General features: G+C 39.6%; 1 pseudogene; it reads right to left on the bottom strand.

The window, feature by feature from the left end:
- Positions 1-16505: 16505 nt before the first annotated feature.
- LOC131830151 (small ubiquitin-related modifier 2-A-like) lies at positions 16506-19419 on the bottom strand (annotated as a pseudogene).
- Positions 19420-22711: the final 3292 nt, after the last annotated feature.

Here is a 22711-nt window from a genome sequence, read left to right as displayed (position 1 = left end):
TCCCAGACCTCAGATTGTTTAGTAAATTTGAGTTTCTAAAAATCTTTGCTTCTAATTCCATCATAAGTGGTATTTTTTTAGACATACTGGCCAGTTTTCTCTTTGCCTTAACTAGCACACTGATGCTTATTTTCAGAAGTTTTTCTATCTTTATAATGATAATAGTACCAGTAGTAATAATAATAAATGGGTTCTATCATACAGCACTTTCGATGTACTAGACATTATTCTAAGCACTTTGAATTTATTAAATTATTTAATTCTTACGATAGAACTCTGAAGTAGATGCTATTATTATCCCATTCCCAGATGAATAAATGGAGGCACAGAAAGATAAAAATAACCTACTCAAGGGTCGCCTAGTGAATAAGTAATGGAGTCAGGATTTGAATCCAGTCTTCTGGAGTTCTTGCCCTTGATGGTATAGTGGATTAATTGCCCCTTGGCACCAGTCACCCAAGCACCTCTGGTACTTGGGGCCAATATGCCTGAGAAGGGCCAAGAATTTCTTGCACTGATTATATGCTTACAAACTATATTCTTATGCGAACATATAGGTGCTCTTGGTCAGAAATGAATTTTCATTCTTTCCAAGAGTCTCTATTGGAAAAAGGGAAAGTGGTTGAGATTACTCTGATGCATGTTTAACCTGTTTATAAATGGGATGTCTGCAGATGAACTCAAGGTGAATGGGGGTTTCAGATGACCAATTCCATCAAAGGATGCAAGAGAGAAGGGAAACTCTACTTAGGGTTCATAATTCTATAAAATCTCCTTGTAGAATAAATAGACCGAATAATGGTAAGGGATGGTATACAACGAGTTCCAAGAAGAACCCATGTGTCACTGAAATGCTAGATATTCTAAAGGAGCCTATAGTGATCTTCCAAGATTCTGTTTGAAGGAGAGCCGAACATGTGTATGCTGCCCCTTTCTTTCCCACAAAATTTTATAAGGCAAGCAGATTAAGTAGGAGACAAAGTCAATGACTTAAGGAGGTATTAGAAATCCACTGCTCTGGAGGGACTGGATGCCTTGAAATTTTTAATTGAAAATGTTTTGGGAGGAGCAGAGTGTGGAGAAGATAAGACTTTCGGGAAGGTAGAACCATACCACCTGGCCATTAAAGTTCTAGTCTTTTAGGAATTTAGGGGTCCCTCAGTTTGCAGACCTTCCTGAAAAACAAGAGCTCTTTTCCAGTTCCACAGGTCCACTCACTTTGGGAATGGAGAAGAATAGCTGGAATAGGGCATCTGGTTTTGACATCTGTCTATGTACATGCATGGGCGTGTACACACACACACACACACACACACACATACACACACACACACCCCTGTTTTCCTTAGTTTCAGCCAGGGACTTCCTCCTTTCTATGAAAAACCTGTCTTGCAGTTGGGATTCTTACATAAAAATATTGTCACAAAGAGAGGATGGCAAGCAGGGGCAAGTGGTGTTGTAGAAACCAAGAAAAGACAGAATTTTATCATTTGTAAGAGGTCATCCGAAAGTCCAAGGTAACCACATTTCTGCTGCATGTGTCCTGAATATAGGGCGCTGGATTTGGCAATGAGAAGATGGTAGCTTCTCACACAGGTCCTTTAGGGGAGTACTAAGGGCAAAGCCAGAATGCTTTGGATTGGAGAAAAAGACAAATGCATCTACTGAGTGTAGGTTTCATTTAGTTCAGTCAAAATTGAGGGCAAATTTTATTAGGAAGGCAATAAGAAGGAAGAGAATTTCAACCCATGAACAAAGGCATGAAGGCATTGGAGAACTTTTTCATTTTTATTTTTTAAAGTGAAGATCTTTTGTCAATGGCTTAATATGAATTTAATATTCTCTCTCTCAGGAAGAACCACTTTGTAAACCTTGGTTTTTAATTGTGAAACAAAGGGTAATTGGAAAAAAAAGTTCTAGAGCCCCTGAAATTACTCTTTGTTGCTGGCCCTTATTCTGCTAACTCTGACTGTATGGGTATAAGAGGCATATCTTGGAGAGGTAGTGTAAGTTCAGTTCCAGACCACAGCAAAAAAAGTGAATATCATCATAAAACAAGTCAAGTGAATTTTTTGGCTTCCTAGTGCATGTAAAAGTTTCTTATACTGTACTGCAGTCTATTAAGGATGCAACAGCATTATGTCTGAAGAAACTGTGTACATACTTTATTTTTAAAAACACTTGATTACTAAAGAATGCTAACTATCATCTGAGCTTGCAGTGAGCAGTAATCTTTAGTGGGTGGAGGGTGTTGTCTTTTTTTTTTTTTTAGATTTTATTTATTTATTTGACAGAGATCACAAGTAGGCAGAGAAGCAGGCAGAGAGAGAGAAGGAAGCAGGCTCCCTCTGAGCAGAGGGCCCGATACGGGGCTTGATCCCAGGACTCTGGGATCATGACTTGAGCGGAAGGCAGAGGCTTTAACCCATTGAACCACCCAGGCGCCCCTGGAGGGTGTTGTCTTGAGGTTGATGGCTGTTAACTGATCAAGATGATGGCTGCTGAAGGTGGGGTACCTGTGGCAATTTTCTTAAAATAAGACAACAGTGATATTTGCTGCACTGATTGACTATTCCTTTGTCAAACAATTTCTCTGTAGCATGCCGTGCTGTTTGATAGCATTTACCCACAATAGGATTTCTTTCAAAATTGGAACTGATTCTCTCAAATCTGCCCTGCTTTATCAGTTATGTTTATGTAATATTCTACATCATTTGTTGTTATTTCAACCACCTTTTTTGGCATCTTCTGTAGGAATATATTCCATCTCAAGAAATCACTTTCTTTGCTCATCCATGAAAAGTAACTCTTCATCAGTGAAACTTTGTCATGAGATTGCAGACCTTCAGGCTCCACTTCTTATTCTAGTTCTGCTGTCTCTACCACATCTGCAGTTAGTGCCTCCACTGAAGCCTTGAAACCCTCACAGTTATCCACGAGGGCTGGAGTTCTTCTAAACGCCCGTTAATTTTGACATTTTGACCACGTCCCACAAATTACAAATGTTCTTAATGGCATCTAGTATGGTGAATCCTTTCCAGAAGGTTTTCATTTATTTTACCCAAATCCATCAGAAGAATCACTATGGCAGCTATAGACTTAAAAAATGTATTAATAAGAATTGAAAGTTGAAATTACTCCTCAATCCGTACATTGCAGAACTAATTTTATATTGGCAGGCATGAAAACAATAATCTCATTGTACATCTCCCTCAGAGTTCTTGGGTGACCAGGTGTATTATTCATGAACAATTATATTTTGAAAAAAATCTTTTTTTTTTCTTGAGCAGTAGGTCTCAACCATGGCTCAAAATATTCAGTAAACTGTTTTGCAAACAGAGGTGCTGTTGTCCAGGCTTTATTGTTCCATTTATAGAGCACAGGATGGATTTAGTATTATTCTTTTTTTTTTCCTTCTTATTTATTTGCCAGAGAGAGAGAGAGGGAGAGAGAGAGCATGCACAAGCGAGCACAGGCAGACAGAGTGGCAGCAGAGGCAGAGGGAGAAGCAGGCTCCCTGCCCAGCAAGGAGCCTGATGTGGGACTCGATCCCAGGATGCCGGGATCATGACCTGAGCCGAAGGCAGCTGCCCAACCAACTGAGCCACCCAGGCATCCCGGATTTAGTATTATTCTTAAGGGCCCTAGGATTGTCAGAAATGTGAATGAATGAGCACTGGCTTCAACCTAAAGTCACCAACTGCATTAGCCTCTAACAAGAGAATCAGCCTGTCCTTTGCAACTTTGAAGCCAGCCAGATATTGACTTCTCCTCTCTAGCTATGGAAATCCTAAATGGCACCATCTTCCAATGGAAGCCTGTTTCATTGACACTGAAAATTTGTTAATTAGTGCAGCTACCTTCATTAATGATTTTAGTTAGACATCCTGGGAAACTTGCTGTGGCTTCTACATCAGCACTTGCTGCTTCACCTTGCACCTTTTTTTATTTTTATTTTTTAAGATTTTATTTATTTATGACAGAGAGAGATAGCAAGAGAGGGAACACAAGCACGGGGAGCTTGAGAGGTAGAAACAGGCTCCCCACTGAGCAGGGAGCTGGATATCTGTCTCCATCCCAGGACACCAGGGTCATGACCTGAGCCAAAGGCAGACCCTTAATGACTGAGCCACCCCGGGGCCTCTCACCTTGCTCTTCTGTATCATGATGACGGCTTCTTTCCTTAGACCTCATGAGACCACCTCTGCTAGTTTCAAACGCTTCTTCTGCAGCTTCCTCACCTCTTTCAACCTTCATAGAATTGAAGACAGTTAAGGCCTGGCTCTGGAACAGGCTTTGACTTAAGGGAATATTAAAGCCAGTTTGATTCAGACCACTAAAACTTTTTCCACATGAGCAATAAGTCTATTTTATGCTCTTATGATTCATGTGTTCACTGGATTAACGCTTTCAGTTTTCTTCAAGAGCTCTTCCTTTGCATTCACAACTTGGTTTTTTGGCTCAAGAGGCCTAGATTTTGATCTGTCTCATCTTTGACATGTCTTCCTCACTTCCTCACTTCCTTTCATTTAACATGTAGAGGACATTGTAGGGTCATTCATTAGCCCAATGTCAATATTGTTGTGTGTCAGGGAACAAGAAGGGATGAGGAGAGGGAAAGAGATGGGGGAAGGCCAGTTGGTGGAGCAGTCGGTACACACAACAGCTATCAGTGAAGCTTGCTGTCTTATATGGGTTCATGGCACCCCAGAACAATTACAACAGCTCAAAGATTGCTGTCTACAGGTCACTGTAATAAATACAATAATAATTTAAAAATTTGAGATATCATGAGAATTGCCAAAATGTGATCCAGAGACATGGAGTGAGAGAATGTTGTTGGAAAAAAATGACTTATCACGGGGTTGCTACAAACCTTCAATTTGTAAAAAACCACAATACCTGCAAAGTATAATAAAGCAAAGGCAATAAAATGAGGTATGGCTGTATTAAAAGTTATTGTATCATGACATATAGAAAAATATATTCCTCAGTAAAGGAATGGTTTTACTGTTAGCATTTAATAAAAGGAAACACTTATTCTATTTAGTCTCTCTCTTTTTTTTTTTTCCTGGACTGTTTGGAGTTGGACTTCACTTGTGATCTATATTCCAGCTTTGTCCAAATAGCATTTCAGAGGGTAGAAAAGGAAAATGGGATGAAGTGTTAACTCCTTTGGCCACCTGTTCTCATTTCACACCCTTTTGGAAAAAGCAGTGGACAAGAAGAACTGTCAAAGTAGCAGGCTTCCTAAGTTGCCAGCAAAGACAGTCCACAAATGCCACCTTACCAGGAGAAGAGTGTCAGCGTCTTCCTGTGGGTTTCCTCCTGTGTATCAGCAGCCCCCAGGAGAAACCTGTGTGGTTGTTTGCCCTGGTTGTCTAAGTCAGTGGGATACACAGCAGACCTGCATTAGCAAGCCTCACTCCATGGTTTTTATTCATAACCCTGAGATCATTGCACAAACCCTTCCAAATTTGGTTTCCACCCTCTTCAAGGCTCTTTGTTTATGAATAGTTTTCCTGATGAAGCCAGAATCAGTAACGAAGACAGTAATGAGGGAGACATGTGGAGCTAAAATATTTGTAAAGAACTTTCCACCATTTATATGAATCCTGGCCATATCCTTAATTAGTTGTAAGTGTAACCAAGAATTTTTTCTTCTTTCTGTCAACCATACAATCTTTCTATTCCTCATGCCACCCAAGCAAGGTACTCAAACACTCCAAGTATGTATATCTACAGAAGACATTCTCTCCCTTATAGTTTCTTAACAAATACAACTATAGCCTTTATGAGTATTTATACACTTCCCTATAAATTAGCATTGTTTTATTCTTACATAATAGCTTTCCTTTTAGAAGATGCCTCTTCGTTTTCTCATAAACTTTTCTCATTTTTTAGACCTAACACTTCCACAAAATGCCTGATTTAAATATTCAGTGGGAAAGTAGCACTGTTTAGCCCTTCTGGACCACCTCTGGGTCAGATTTCAGTGCACAGAGTCCCTAAAGTAGAGAGCCAAAGAGGTTAGACAATTGCTTGGTGTAATTCCTCAGAGACTGTGGGTTTCCATCCTTGCAAGGTGCAGCAGCCTCATTAACATGCTGAAAATACCTTCTCAACTCAAATTGTGCTTAAGACATTTGCAGATGACTTTCAGCTGCCCACCGGGAAGGCAAGGAGCTTGGGTCTTCTTTGAAAAAAAGTCTTGACATGATTGCTAAGTTGCAGAAAAAGCTTTCAATTTTATCACATTCTTTGACATCCTCCTTTAAAGAGATTGAAAAAAAATGTGTTTTTGTTTTTGTTTTGTCTTCTTAGCCCCAAGAAGTGTTGGAATAAAAGCCTCAAAGCTTTGCAACTGAAAGAGTTAAAACAATCTGCATGGCAGAATATCAAATCCCACAGCTTCTTCCTGCCAAACAGAGAAAAAAAAAATCAAAGCAACAAGAAGGAAGAAGGAAAAGGGGAACATCCTTGTTAGTAAATCAATCAGTTTTTGTATAATAATCCTCTTAAATCCATCCCTCAAGGTGGGGAAAGCCCTCTTATCGGGGTCTTTGGTGAAATCTATACCAAGGTCTGTCAACTCTCTCATGGTTGACAGTCCACATTCAGTCCTATTTATCTGGATTTCAGGATCATCCTATGGAAATGATCCACTAGTACAATTATAGGAGTACTTAGTAATTTTATCCCTTTACTCATTAATATTAATTAGTGCTTGGAGGGGAAAGAGGACAAGGAACAGCTTCTTATATCCAAGCTAATTAACTTTGTCTAGCTTGTATGAAAGTGAGAAAGTACTTTATTAAAAACGATAAGATAAGCACACAAGGGACTTTTATTTTCTGCTTAGGCTAAACTGTGATAACATTTGGCTCTTCGTGCAGCATCCTAGAATTGCCAGCAAGAATAAAAGGATTGTTACTGGAAAGTAAAGGCTCCCGCACGGTTTCCAAGGCACCCACTCAGCTGGTGGTAACGTAGATTTGACGTTTTCATGCTATTTTAGAAAATGAAGGGTGGTTTCCAAGCCCCATATTTAGGACATATAACATTACAAATGACAGAAAAGTAAGGTAACAAGTATTTGTTGCTTCTTTTTCAGTAATATAGATTTATATGTTATCTAATTTATATTGACACAGTGAGTTGAAACCCTTTTAAATTTAATGCCTAAAATGTATTTGGTTTCCGGTTAGGATTAAGAACATTTTTTAAACCAAGGATCTCAATAGACATATTTCCTCTCCTCTATGAATAAAACACTGTAGGAAATATATAAGGTTAGTAGCATTAAAAGCTATGTATTCCACACATTATTTTTTAACCGTAATATTCACAGATTCACTTGTTCTTTTGGAAAATTTGATTGAAGAAACTATGTCGAGCTCTAAAACTTTAGAAATAAATGCAAAATTTAAAACAAGTCATTTTTCCTCATGTTTATACTTTGTGTTTGCCCATGACCTTTGAGAAGCAGACACTGAGACAAGATTCAACGTGAGAATTTTATTGGGTAATAAAATAGAAAATGAGGAGCTGGGAGCTGAGAAAAGCCTGGGGAGCCATCAGACTGTACTGCAAACCTGCCCCTGAATGGCGGGGAGAGGGAAGGGAGGCTGAGTGGGACACATTCCAGATCCCCAGGCAGCCAATAAGGAAGATGAAGCAAGACTGTCAGGGGGTCCTTGAGAAACAGGTACCTCTCAGGAGACCCATGCCTCCCTAAACAGGCATGTGTTACTATCCCTGCTGCTCAGCTGATGGCTGGGAAAGGCTCTGAGAAACATGGCTTTGGTTAAACCATGGCAATGAATTTCAGAATAAGTAGCTGGGCTCGTGGTCATTATGCTTCTTGAACTTGGAGGCCATGAGATGCACTCATGGCTGCCGTAGGCTCTCTTCACATCTTCATTAAAACATTGCCTCTTTGAATTCATCTTCCTGACATTTTTTTTACTAACAGTAAAAATTGGAATCTTATTTATGCCCAAATCAGGAAATGTTGAGTTTTTTTTGGTAGAACTAGATTTTGGAAACGTTACTGTGAAATCCCTAAAATATCTAATTCTTTAGTCCAAAATCTAAACGTATTTGTGGTTTATATATTCAGTGCTTGATTCCAACCTAAAGGCAATGAAATGCATTTACCAAAAAAAGAGCAAAGCTTTAAAATCTTTCATAACAAAATAGCACACAAAATATAGAGTATAAAGGAAAGTATGAGCAATATCCTAATGTGACTCTTATTTCTTCTGAGAATCCTGAATTGGTATCTTTGAACTGATATCAAACTTGATGTCTTTCCACCATTGAAATCAAGGTCACTGTGAATTCAAGGTATTGTCCAGCCTTATTGATATCTTTCAAGTCAGGATATCAGTTTAATTTGAGGCCGTTGGGGCTTATTGGCCTTTTGCCAGTTTGAAACTTGAGTGTTTGTTTTTGCTCTTTGCTTGCCGTAATTCTCTATTTTCAGATGGCCTTACTGGCTTAATTATTTGTCTATATTTTTAGCATTTTTGCAAAGTTTTGAAGTTTTGTGTCATGTGACGCAGAGACCATGGTTTTTGAGGTCAAACAGACCTCAGTGCATCACATCTGCCACTTATTCATTGCATGAATCTAGACAGGCCAACGAACCTTTCTGAACGTGGCTCCTTCTCTATAATTTAGGAACAACAACTCCCACCTTGTAGGTGGAAATTGTGGGAAAGAAATGAGGCAGCTACACCATCTGAATCCCGAGGGTCCCCATCTGTACTATTACGCTAACTGGCATTTTGTCTCCTCGCATAGGGTCACTAGAGATGCCCAGGTCCCAAGCTGGCCGGCCAGATCGCTCTGGTGCTGAGCACAGCCCCTCAGCAGCTGGTTGAGCAATGCCTGTGCTGACAACCTATGGCCTCCCATGGTTTGTGTTCCTGCAATCCATCCTTCAGCTCATGTGCCAACTGCTCTTCCATCCCCTCACGCCCAACACTGTCCCATGATTGTAACAGTGAGGGAGTGTTGTCTGAAAAAGCCCAGGAGTGCAGGAAGCGTCACCCTCAAGGTCTTATTCATCTGGACCATGGACCAATCTACGGGCCTGGGGGCCAGCAATCAGGCTTGTGTATCTGGCATGGCCCGTCTTGCCTGGTTTCTCGCTCATCACCTATAAACTCTTCCTCTACCAAGGCTCTCATCATCATCTTCTCCTGCTCTTTTTTAAATTAAATTTTTAATGATAATTCCAGAGTAGTTAACATACAGTGCTGTATTAGCATAGGGGTACAGTATAGTACAGTATAGTGATTCAACAATCTTATCCATTACTCAGAGCTCCTCACGACAAGTGCACTCTTAATTCCCATCCCCTAGTTCTCACATCCTCCTACCACTCTCCTTTCTGGTAACCGTCAGTTTTTTCTCCGTAGTTAAGAATCTATTTCTTCGTTTGTCTCCCTCTCTGTCTCTCTCACTTTCTCTCTCTTTTTTCCCTTTGCTCATTGGTTTTGTTTCTTAAGTTCCATATGAGTGAAGTCATATGTTTTCTGTCTTTCTGTGATTTATTTCTCTTAGTATAATATTCTCTAGCTCCATCCATGCCATGGCAAATGACAAGATTTCATTCTTTTTTTTTCTTTCCAAATTTTCATTTAAACTCTAGTTAGTTAAAATATAGTGTAATATTGGTTGCTGAAGTAGAATTTAGTGATTCTTCCCTTACATACAATACCCAGTGCTCATCATAACAAGTGCCCTCTTTAATACCTATCACCGATCTAGCCCATCTCCCATCTACCCTCCTCCAACAACCCTCAGTATGTTCTCCGTTGCTAAGAGTCCTTATGGTTTGCTTCACTCTCTCTTTCTTTTTTTCCCCTTCCCATGTTCATCTGTTTAGTTCCCTAAATTCCACATATCAGTAAAATCATATGGTATTTTTCTTTCTCTGACTGACTTATTTCACTTAGCATAATACACTTTAGCTCCATCCACAACCTTACAAATGGCAAGATTTCATTCTTTTTCATGGTGGAGTAATTTTCCATTATAGATATAATAATACATATTTCATAATACATATCTGTATATACATAATACATATATCTCTCTCATATATATATCTCACATCTTCTTTATCCAATCATCAGTCAATAGACATTTGGGTTCTTTCCATAATTTGGCTATTGTTGCTAATGCTGCTATAAACATCAGGGTGCATGTACCCCTTCAAATCTGTAATTTTTGTACATTTTGGGTAAAGATCTAGTAGTGCAGTTGATGGATGGTAGTGCAGTTCTATTTTTAACTTTTTGATAAACCTCCATACTAGAGCTACATACTACAGCTACAGAGTAGCTGTTTGAATTCCCAATGTAAGAGGGTTCCCTTTTCTTCACATTCTTGCCAATATCTGTTGTTTCCTGTATTGTTAATTTTAGCCATTCTGACGGATGGGAGGTGGTATCTCATGGTGATTTTGATCTGTATTTCCCTGATGAGTAATGTTGAGCATCTCTGCTTGTGTTTGTTAGCCATGTGTATGTCTTCTTTGGAAAAATGTCTATTTTGTGTCTTTTGTGCATTTCTTAACTGGATGATTTGTTTTCTTGGGTGTTGAGTTTGATAAGTTCTTTATAGATTTTGGATACTAACCCCTTATCAGATATGTCATTTGAAAATATCTTCTCCCTTTCCATAGAAACCTGATTGTTTTCTTTCACTGTAGAGAAGCTTCTTATCTTGATTAAGTCCAAAAGTTCACCTTTCCTTTTGTTCCCTTGTCTCCAACCACATTTCTAGTAAGAAGTTGTTGTGGCCAAGGTCACAGAGGTTGCTGCCTGTGTTCTCCTCTAGGGTTTTGATGGTCTCCTGTCTCACATTTATGTTTTGCCTCCATTTTGCGTTTATTTTTGTATATGACATAAGAAAGTGGTCCAGTTTCATTCTTTTGCATGCTGCTGTCCAGTTTTCCCAACACCATTTGTTAAAAACTCTCTTTTCTCTATTGGAGATTCTTTCCTGCTTTGTTGACCATACAGTTGTAGGTCCATTTCTGGGTTTTCTATTCTGTCCCATTGGTCTATGTGTCTGTTTTTCACCAGTACTATACTCGTTAGACCATAGCTTTGTAATACAGCTTAAAGTCTGGAATCATGAGGCCTCCAATGTTGCTTTTCTTTTCAAGATTGCTTTGGCTAGTAAGGGTCTTTTGTGGTTCCATATAAATTTTAGGATTGTTTGTTCTAGTCCTCTGAAAGGATTTAATTTTTCTTGATGGCTGAATACATCTTCTCCTGCTCTTAAATACTGTTTACCCGCCCTGAGTCAGGCTCTCTGCTCAGCAGGAGCCTGCTTCCCCCTTTCTCTGCCTGCCTCTCTGCCTACTTGTGACCTCTCTCTCTGTCAAATAAAGGAATAAAATCTTTAAAAAAAATACCATTTACCCTACACTCTTTACTACATTCACTAATTTCCTGCTTTGCCACATCTGAATTATATATCCTACCAGGGAAGGGGGTCCTAACAGTGTTAGGAATGTGCCTGATGGAACTCCTTAATGCCCTTTTACCTGGTTTCCTGCCTCTCAGAAGCAGCCATACAAACTAGGTGACCTGACCTTGGAGCTCCTGCTTATCGCACACCCTGGGAGATTCTCTTACAAACTGTGTGGTCTTTGAGAAGTGGTTGGGTTGGACTTTCCTGACAGAGGCTGAAAGACAGAACTTTGGCTGAAGTTTTTTAAAAGGCCTTTTTGTTACACTTGCAGAGGGGCAGACTTGCTGTATGCTTACTTCATACATTTGCTTTTTTGTTCATGAAGTCATAGAAGGAAATAAGTGTTGAGCAAGGAGAAGCTTCCAGTCACACAGATTTCCTGATCTGTGGTGGAAGGGACTCTGTAGGGTAGGGCATTTGTTTTACATTTGCAGCTTACTTGGTTCCTTTAATTTCTTGTGTCAACCAGAACACACAGTCTCTGTGTTCACAGAGACTCAGTTGCAGTGAGGGGTCTTGTGAGTTCAGGGGTTCTGAAAGTGCTGGGGGAGGTGGGACATTCCCCATGGTCGGGATGACTTGCACAGCCCACAGTTTATCATGATGTGGGGATCCAGGGATAGACATTGTTGCATATTGGGTGCCACGACTAGGGTGAAGTAAGCAGGCATTCATCTTGGCCGTGAAATGTGTAAGTCATATTCTAATGCAATATTTTTGAAACGCAAACTGTGTGCAGAAAAAGATATCAAGATTTTAAATGAAAAAAAATTTTTTAAATGAAGAGAGGATCAGTAACGGTGTCATGTCAAGCCAGATGGGAGCTGGTAGCAAAAGGAAAAACCAATTATGCCAATTCTGTCTTTATTACATGTTTTTAATAAATAAATAAAAGTCTTAATTTCTTGATCATAGATTTTTTTTTTTAAAGACTCTACCTATCCATTTGACAGACAGAGATCACAAGTAGGCAGAGAGGCAGACAGAGAGAGAGGAGGAAGCAGGCTCCCCGCCAAGCAGAGTCAGATGCGGGGCTCGATCCCAGGACCCTGAGATCATGACCTGAGCTGAAGGCAGAGGCTTTAACCCACTGAGCCACCCAGGCGCCCCGAGATCATAGATTTTTTGCATTCACTTGATTCTTCAAAGGACTGCATTAAAATATTACTTTTCTTTACTATTGAGTCTTTTAGCATTCTTAAACTTTGAGCCCAAGTCAAATCCTCACTCATCACACCCTAGTTCCAAACTTGCTGGTAGCCACTGGATTTGAAGAGCATTCCTTTGACTTTCATCTTTCATCTTTCATTTCCTTCCTTTCATCTTCTGCCTACTGGTTGAAGGTAGTTATGGCTCAAGGGCGACAAAAGTACCATATATCAGAAGTTGTATTGGTATTTAATACCAATCTGCATGTGATTTATTTTTGGCTTTGTAACTCATTCTGCGTCTCCACCAGAAATCCACCAGGGGAAGATTGAGCAGTACTAGAGTAAATTAATAATGGAAAAAAAATGATTTTTAAAAATAGATTTTCAAACACTATAAACCTTCAGGCTGTTTTAAAATAAGAGCTTTATTTCTCACCCCAACACATTTTCTAAGTAGAGTGATAGTCCTCTTGTTTATGAGATTATTGCATGGTGGTATATCTAAGGCATATTTCAACCTTTCACCAATTGGGAGTCATCACTAGGAGGCCGCCTATGTGTATAGAGTGGTGGTAGGACGTGCTTTACGCTGTGCCTCACACTCATATCATAAGGTAGCATGACACAGAAGGAAGTGCACAGGATTGATCAAAAGGCATTGATTTCTCATTTGTCACTTATTACCAGGGTAAGCTTCAACGCTTGTAAGTCTTGATTAACTACATTCTTTCAATAGAAATAACCATAGATTCTTCCCAGGGTTGTCGGAAAGAACAAATTGAATCACAGAGGGAAACGCTTTGAAAACTGCCAAAGGGCTCTGCAAATAAAACAAGTTCTTCCCTTGATCAATGTGCAACCATGGGGCTGATGAGGCTCTGCAGGAGCTGAGGCTGACTTCTCTAGAAGCCCAGAGAATATCGAGGTTGCATTTTTAGTGGTAGCCTGTTATTCTAAAACACACTAACTATATAAAAAGATGGTGGAAGGAAATCCTTAGAGGTCTTCACTGAGAAGTTCTCCCTTATAAAATGCAAAATAATCGTAAAGAGTAGCTTGCAACAAAGCTTCTTGAGAAGGGTACACGGACCTCAAATGCAGCTAGCTAATTGTGCAAGAGTTTCATTGATGTAGCAGTGTCAAAATAACGAAGACACGGAAAATGCTCCATAGAGAAAATAATTATTTCTTTAGGATATGAAAGAGTTGCACCAATTCCTGGAACTAAAGAATCAATGTATCTTAACTAATTGGACTAGAAGTTGGTCATCTCTGTTTTAAAGATGTCCTAGCTATTGCAAACTGAAATAGTCCCTTAATATATCTGATGGGAAAACCAAAGAGATAAAAGCATCCTTTAGGATTTTCATCTGTCAGATAAACAGATGTCATTTTTTAAATAGTAATTAATTTAAAAAGCCCTTAATTTAGAGAATGCCAGTTGTATTGATTTCACTGCTCTCCTCTGGTCAGTGAGCAGGTGACATACAAAAGTCTTGTCTTTAGTTGAGCTGATGGCAATGGCTTGCGACAAAGGAAAAATACTCACTTTTTACTGGTTACACTGTAGGATGTGCTGTTTGAACACGACATTAGAGATGGATCAGCTCCTATCTGACAAGGTCCTTGGTTGGCATTAGTTTAATTAGTTTTCTCTGGAAAACCACATGCTCCGGAAGAAGCCTTCAAGGAAAATGTCACTGCCATGAAGGAGAAAGTAGACAGGTGCTTCTTATACTGTGCAGTTATCTCAGATCCCAAGAATGTAATTTCTTGCAGTGAAGGATTTATTTGGTCTAACATAGTGGTCAGGTCTCCTAAAATATTTTCCATTTGTAAACTAAAATATCTCAGTAGGTGAGGCTATTTTTAAGTGTCAGGGCTTATCAGGCAGCATTTTAGAAACTTGAGCATTATATAAAACCCATTTTAGAAAAGTAGCAGACACTTGCTATTAATTTAGATTATTTTTATTATACTGTTACTTAAAATACAACAAACGCTGTGTTGCACTGAGCAGAATCACCATGTGCACACACTGGGTTGCCTGGACAATAAGCAAGAAGGGACCAGGAGATTCATCTTCTCCCCCTGCCATCAGCAGCTCCCTTCTTCTGACACAAGACCTGGACTGCCTTTTGCAGACTACTCCCGAGATTGCTGGTGCCCACATCCCCAGTGTTGCTCCAGTTACCCCCATGGACAACTTTATTCACATACCTGCCCAGTAAAGGGGACACCCACATGGGGAAGCTCCCCTACATGTCCATCAAATTACACTGGCCTTGGCTTTCCTCTCCATGGGGTGATGGAAAAAGGGTGATCCTGTGCTTTCCCTTATATTAATCTGGCCTCTTTAGTTTTTTCTTTGCTCGATATGCCCTATCTTTTATCATTTTCCGTATGGAATTTGTCCCAAACAATGATGGAGAGTGTTGGGAGCTAGTTTCTATGACAAACATAAAATTAGGTGAAAATGCCCTGAGTTTGGCTCTTCTACAACCAGGAAACTAAATTTTTAAAATTGAGTACAAGTATAAAAAAGTCATACCAACAACATTAATGTCATGTAATAATCAATTGTTGTTTGGGTGAAACCAAAGCATCCAAATTGAGTTTAATACAAGAAAAGAGTAGCCTTAATTTCGCTAGTATGTTAGTCTACTTCTGTATTGTAACTGGAAAGATATTAATTTTAGAGAATGCCTGTTTGGAGAAGTTCAATGGGAAAAGTGTTATTCATAACTTTAAGGCCTTTTTAGTACGTAGACCTCCTATTTAACCAAAATTATGCAAGCAAGTAATTGTTGAGTGCATATTTTGAAGAGATGCCACATGGTGGCATAAACTAGTCAGAGATGACTAGTTCATCTTAAAATAAGGTCAGCATTGCGATGTTATTGAATCTATAATAAACAGGTGCTTAATCCATTTATTCCCAGCATTGCAAAAAGAAAAAGTGTTCATTGTAATTCCAGGAGTTGCTGCTAGTGAATTGTTCATTAGTACAGAGCAAGATAGGTTAAACTCTATGTCATGTACATGCCTGAAATGAGAAGAGAAGGCCCATTGTCCACTTGGTGTGGACTCTTTGAGTTTTATGAACTCTGTACCATGAGCTGTGTGAAAACCTACATCTTCCACCACTGTTTTCTAAAACATGAAAAGATATAAAACTTATGTGTGATCTGGCCATTGTTTCATTCATTCATTCACTTACTCATTCATTCACCCAAAACACAGAGCACATATCATGTGACAGGCACTGTTCTAAGCAATTGTGCATCTCACTGAACAAAACAGGCAAGATACTGGTCTTCATGGAGCTCATACTTTAGCAGGGATAGACAGAAAATAAGAGATATATGACAGAGTTAGTTTTATAGTGTGTTGGAAAACGATAAATGCACTTTGCAGAGAAAAGTAGAATGGGGTCAGGGCAAATCCTCCAGATGGGAATGTGCCTTGTGGGTTCAGGAAACAGTCAGTGTGGCTACACATGAGTGAGTTAGGGTAGAAGAGGAGGGTGGTGAAATGAGGGCAAGGCTGTGTAAATGCTGAGAAACCACAGCAGCCACATGGGCTGTTACTCTGAGAGGAAAGGAAAGCCACTGCGGCTTTTTGAGTGGAGGCACCATGTGATCTGACTTGCATTTTGGAAGGGTCACCCTGAAAGGATGGAGGTGCTTTCAACCAAGGGGGGAAGCGGCAGGTGGGGCAGGTATGGGGGTGAAGTGAGATAAGGAGTTCAGTCCTGATCTGATTAACTTGGGAACCTCTGGTAGGCATCCAAGTGGAGGAGTAGTTGGACACAAGGGTCTGGGACTTGAGAGAGAGGTCTGTGCCAGAGATAAAGATTTAGGAGTCAATGAGTGTACAGATGGCATTAAAGCCAAGGGACTGAATGAAGGAGACACAGGGAGTAGATGAAGCTAGAGGGAAAGAAAGAGGACAAAGGTCACAACCGGGATTCCCCCATAACATGGAGGATGTATTTCCTGAAACTTGCAGGAGGTCTCAGAGTAGCAATCAGATGGTCCAGACGACACAATAACTGCATTGTTCCAAATTATCATTAGAGTGAAAACATAATTTATATGTCATGCCAGAGGACTCAGAGCCCCTGATCATCATCTATGGATCCTCATTTGAGAAATCTTGTCCCACCAACTCAACCATGAGCAACTTCAAACTGAGATGGATTAATGTGACTCTATAATCATGCTTATGACTGATTTGCTCCAGAGAATGATTTTCACATTGATGCCTTGTTCTACTTTATGACTGTATCTGAAAAAAAAAAATACTGAAAATATTCTACACCATAGAAAATGTAGCAAAACTAGAAATGGGTGTTTAAAAAATAAAGAGTTATGATATTGTCCTGCCACAGCCCTGTGGGATATATTCCACTTGCCTTGGGGATGCTTAGCCTAGAGCAGTGTTGTTGATAGGGGTTCATGTGTCCTGGGCTTCAGTCTTCAGGTCTTGAGGATCTTAAAACTCTTCGTCAGCACTGAAAGGTCTGGAACTCACCTGCAGCAACAACACTTTCTCTCATCCCTGTCAGCATATCCTTTCATGCACCGTACAAAAGATGTACCCATCTGGAATCTGATTCTGGTACAGTGGCTCAAGGTGTTGAAATCTCTAGGGCTTCTTTTAAAAAATACAAAGATCAAAGGAGAACCTGATCCCAAGCGGCTTCTACCTCTTGACATGGAAACACTGCTAATAATGTAGGGATATATGAAAAAGAAGCACGGAACCCGTATATTCGGTGAAGGAGGGGTATGACAGAAAATCAGCCTTGCCTGGGAAACCATTCCCACCTTCCCAGGTCTTGCCCACTGGCACCCACGAGAGGTGCAGTCAGAGTGCCCTCTCCCCCTGCTGGCATATGTGGAACATGTGTGGACCAGTCATCCTGAGTAAATCTTCCAGCACATTCTTCTGCAGAAATGTCCTGAAACAAGTTCTCATTCATGCACTGACAGGGTTCAGTTAACTGAGCTTCTGGAGCTTTCCTGGATGTATTTTAATGAGAAAGTTCACATTGCACATTACGATGAACTCAGAATACCATAAATTGTAACAAAAGATTTATTCATTTCTTCTAATTTGTCATAATTTATAATCTGGAATTGTGTATCAATATTTTTCCTGTATTATTTTTTATATGTTAGTAGTTTGCACCTAAAACACTTTGAAAGTTGTATTCATTGCATGTACAATTATATAGTATATAATGAAGATATTCTTTGCATATATATTTTTCCAGTTTATCAGTTCCTTTATGTAGAAAAAGTATGGTCTTGAAATGCTGAATATTTTTCAAAGAGTGTTGTACTAGGCCCAGCAATTCAAGGTGCATTTCATGGAAAAAGAATAGAGAAGCAGAAGATCACATTGATTTCAGCTTTGCTTTCTAAAAGAGACCAATTACAGCACCAAAAATGCCAGTTCATAACTATATTACACAAAACAACAGAATCTTAACATTATAAATAGCCAAAATATTTCTTCTGTGATTGCAGGGAAGAGAATTTTCCTATCTTATATTCCAAAAGTGTAATCTGATGCCTGGAATTTAATGCTTGCAAATAAAGCTAAAATGCACTATTTCTTTCTTTGAATTATTTCTAAACTTTTCATCAACAAGAACCACAATGATGTTTTCAACAGATAGGCTCACAATTTAAATATGGTTGGAAGTGTGTTTCTATCAATTAGTTTATATATATATACTTTTTCTCCTAACAAAAATTTTACTTGCTATTGTAGAAAATTAAGAAAATTCAGGTTAAAGGATAATGCTGCTTATTATATAGAGAGAATGCTTTTCTTTTCAATTAATGAACTATTTATATCAATTACTCAGGTCACAATCTTTGAGTATAGTAGATAGACTCGAATTCATTTTAAAAATAAAATGAGGGGAGAATTAAAACTAGATACTCCTGGGATGCCTGGGTGGCTCAGTTGGTTAAGCAGCTGCCTTCTGCTCAGGTCATGATCCCCGCGTCCTGGGATCAAGTCCCACATCAGGCTCCTTGCTGGGCAGGGAGCCTGCTTCTCCCTCTGCCTCTGCTGCCACTCTGCCTACCTGTGCTCTCTCTTTCTCTCTCTGACAAATAAATAAAATCTTAAAAAAAAACAAAAAAAAAAACCTTGATACTTCTAAATAAGTCTTAAGTGAAAAAGAAAGTTAAAATCAAACCACAGACTATTAGATAAGACATTATATTAGATGAAATAATGAGATTGGGTTAAAAGAAAATCATTAGCTTTATTTATCTTTTTTTGTGTGTGTGTGCACATACACAATTATTTTATGTACAACAAAGGAGTGGGGAAGAGGAAAATGAAAGGACAGAGAAAACTGTTTTGTAGTAGTCAGGATGTGGTGGAACCAAATTGTGGTTTTGTGATTGAGACTGTCTTCTTGGTCTGGAGGAACAGAGTTCTGGAGTCAAGTAGCAGGTTCCCTTTTCAGTAGACACCTCTGTCTGCTGCTGGGACACATCACCTGTATCCTCACCCTCCATTTCCAGCTGTGCCGGTGTCTGTTTCATTGACTGGCCGCCCATCAAATCAGAATCTGCCTTATCGACAAACCCTGTTGCAGTCATTAGGCTTTCCTCAGTTTACTAATTGGTGTTTGTCTCTTAATCCTACACCGCACCACAGAACCACCCCGCCTCTCCACCTTCACAGTAACCCGATTCTTGTTCTCGGTCTTGACTCCATCCTTGGGCTTTTCGTTGGCCATGGCCACCGCTGGAGTCACCTGTGGTGCTGCTTCACGTAAGGGGTGATAGGTCCACACCCAGCAAGGCAGCCCCAGGAAGAGGTGGTGGCCTCAGTGGAGAGGGAAAAGCCTTGGCTTTAATGTGATTATTCAACAAGAAACAATATGTGGTTAAGCATTCAATAGAATAATCTGGGCAACACAAATAAATAAAAGACACCGTAAAGAAAAAATAGGATTAAGAATTAATAACTTCTTAAACAAGCCCACAAAGAATAGAATCGTTTATTTAAGAGCAGTTAATCCCCGACTGTTTTTAGTTTTGCTCACTGGAGGAGAATCCCTAAGAGAATTGGATCTGTAATTTATAGTGCTGTTTTCATTGGTCTCTTCATTATTCACGGCAATTACAGCTTTGTTTTAGATTCTGCTTTTGATTTATGAAATGGGCCCTCCTTGTTCAAGTGATTCCTTCTTTTCATTCTAGTTGGTCCTGTATTAGTAGTCACTTCTGCTCCATATTTGCGCTCATCTGGTGTGTCCTGGTCCATCTCTGTGAAAAATAAGCTTCGCTTCAATTTGGTTTACATGTTTTTCTGAAGCAACATTTAGCTACTTTGGTTTGCCCAAACCGGTTTGAAAACTGTTCTCTTCTGAAGATGGAATTCGCACCACTTGTTCTTATCTTAGTTAATGTAATTGTGTTTCATGCTTGTTTGGTTTATCGTTCACTTTTTTGGTGCTTTCATGGGTTTTATTTATTTATTTTTCTGATGTGTTGTATTTTGTCTTGCTACTGATTTGGAAAACATAGTCTGTTTGAGAATATCTTTCACTAAAAATAGGGAAACATTTATTGTCCTGTCATCTTAATATTATCAATAAAGCCTCAGTGCCTGGCATAAGGTGAAGAATTTCGATTGCTTTAATTTTTTTCTCTGCTTCTCCGGTTGTGTGAGAATGATCTCAGATTTTAAAACCATTTTTGACCTTTTAATTACATATAATCAACTAAACAATAATTATTCACTAAGACCTTATTTTGTCTTGTTGTTATCCCTATTGCTCCCCTCATGTACCTTTTTGAGTATTTTTAACATGGCGTGCGTGTTTTGCTCTCTGAATACTTACCTACATCAGAGTATGGTTATCATCTCCTATGTTGTGATGATAAATTGTTATAATTGGGAATCCCTGGCCACATTCTTTTCCCTGAAAAATTCTGTGGATATTGTTCCACTGTCTTGGCATAATTCCATTGCAGAGAAGATGAGCCTAAGTCTGTAGTTAACATGATTTTACTGCTTTTGTCCTTTATGTTTGAAATTCTGAAGTTTTATCAGGATAAGTTTAGGTGCGATACTCTTGTTTTCAAGGTAAAAACCTAAACAAACCCTGATATTCTGAAAGCTTCTTCAGTCTGAAGTTTCAAGAATTTCTTCTATTATTTATTTAATTGTGTGGATATTTTCTCCCTCGATTGCTCTATTTCTTCACTGTGAATTTTCTTATTCCATAACCTCAATTCCACTGTCCCTTCACCAGTATTTTAAATCCTTTTCTTTTTTTCTTTTTTAGATTTTATTCATTTATTTGACAGAGAGAGATCACAAATAGGCAGAGAGAGAGGGGGGGGAAGCAGGCTCCCCACTGAGCAGAGAGCACAATGTGAGTCTCAATCCCAGGACCCTGAGAACACAACCTGAGCCGAAGGCAGAGGCTTAACCCACTGAGCCACCCAGGTGCCCCGGTATTTTAGTTTCTATTTAAATCTCTTCTCCAGCACATTTGGAAGGCTGTAAGGTTGAGAAGGAGGCGGGGAGAAATAGAGATGGCTTCAGCTGTCTTGCAAATTAGCATCACTGGGGGGGGGGGGCGGTGGCCTCCCCAGACTTCGGAGATGGTGCTTGAGGAGTCTGGATTCCCAGCACCTGCATCTCCAGCACTCTTGGGCTGCCTCTGGCCTCTCCAGATCCATCTTTCTGTGGCACCTGAAGTTCTGTGTCATAAATCTTCCACTTAGTAAGTGAGATCAAGCTGCTGGCATTAGCCTGCTGTACACACAACGCTCAGAACTTTCAATCATTATCTTGGGCAATTTCTTTTTCTTTCTTTCCCAGAAATGAATTCTATGAAGGAATATATCTAGCTGCCTTTGCAGAGTTCTGACCCACAGTGGGGCTCCCTCTGCCATTCCATCTCTCACTTTAATTCTGGATGCCTCTGGTCAGAACTTTTTCACTTTGAAGCTTTTGTTATGGTTGTTTCCTTCCCTCTTCCCACCCAAAATCCCAATGAAATGTTTGCAGGTTTTGACCAGGGATTCCTACTTCAGGTGATATGAAAATTGGAAGGGGTCATGTTGTTGACTTTAGGGTTGTTTAACTTTTTAGCCAGTAAGTCCATAAATGGTCTTTGCATATGGCCTCCAAAATGCCCTAAATAGCTTAAAGAAACAGAAATGATATTCCCATTCATGACCCGTGTTCAGAAATAATCCAAAGTGAAGAAAATGGGTTTCCGTTTATTTCCACTATGAATCAGATCCTGCTTTTCCCAGATGTAGGGGTCCTTTAGTCCTGCGGCTCTGTTCTTTCCAGAATGTTGTGAGAAGCAAAATGCTAAAAGATAGTCACATATTTATTAATTCCTGTGGAGATCAAAGTGTTGGTGTCCAAGCACCATCTTTTAATCTCTCGTATTTTGCTTCTGATTCCTCTGCCTCCCTACCCTCAGTTATCCTCTTTTAGGAATGATTTGATACATCTGACCCCAAATTCAGTTTAAGGAGTACCTTTCTTCTGCCAGCTAACTAAGCTTAGGGGTTAAAGGTCCTTTTATGTTTATAGGTAATTTCTCCAAGACATCTTAATTGAGTCCCTTCCTTTAGTTGCCTACATTTTCACCACGAGTCTCCAGTAGCTCTACCAAGAGATAAGTACTTACCTGGGATGGCCAAATTCTACCACGGAATCTAGAAACCTTCTCAGGCTTCTGTCCTTTCATTGGCATCACAGTATGCAGCTGAATCCTACCTCTTAGTTGTGCAAAACTGATGTCTGGTTTGTATTAACTAATTACTTGCCAGAACAGCAATTGTTAGCACGGGAGTACTGCTGGACAGCCACCAGGGCCGGGAACACTTATATTCTTTTTTCCTCTGACCTCAATTATTTAAGAGGATTGTGACTCTGTTCTTCCTCTTGTCACGAAAATGACCTTCTGTCTTCCTCTCCCTATCAGGAAGCCAGTTAGGACTGGAAACCCTGAAGTCAGGTAATTAAGGATTTGCCATAATTGAATGATTTTTTTT

This window comes from Mustela lutreola, chromosome 4, assembly GCF_030435805.1.
Source record: "Mustela lutreola isolate mMusLut2 chromosome 4, mMusLut2.pri, whole genome shotgun sequence".
Taxonomy (NCBI): Eukaryota; Metazoa; Chordata; class Mammalia; order Carnivora; family Mustelidae; genus Mustela; species Mustela lutreola.
Note: the sequence above shows the minus strand (reverse complement) of the source record. Positions and strands in the feature narration are given on the sequence as shown.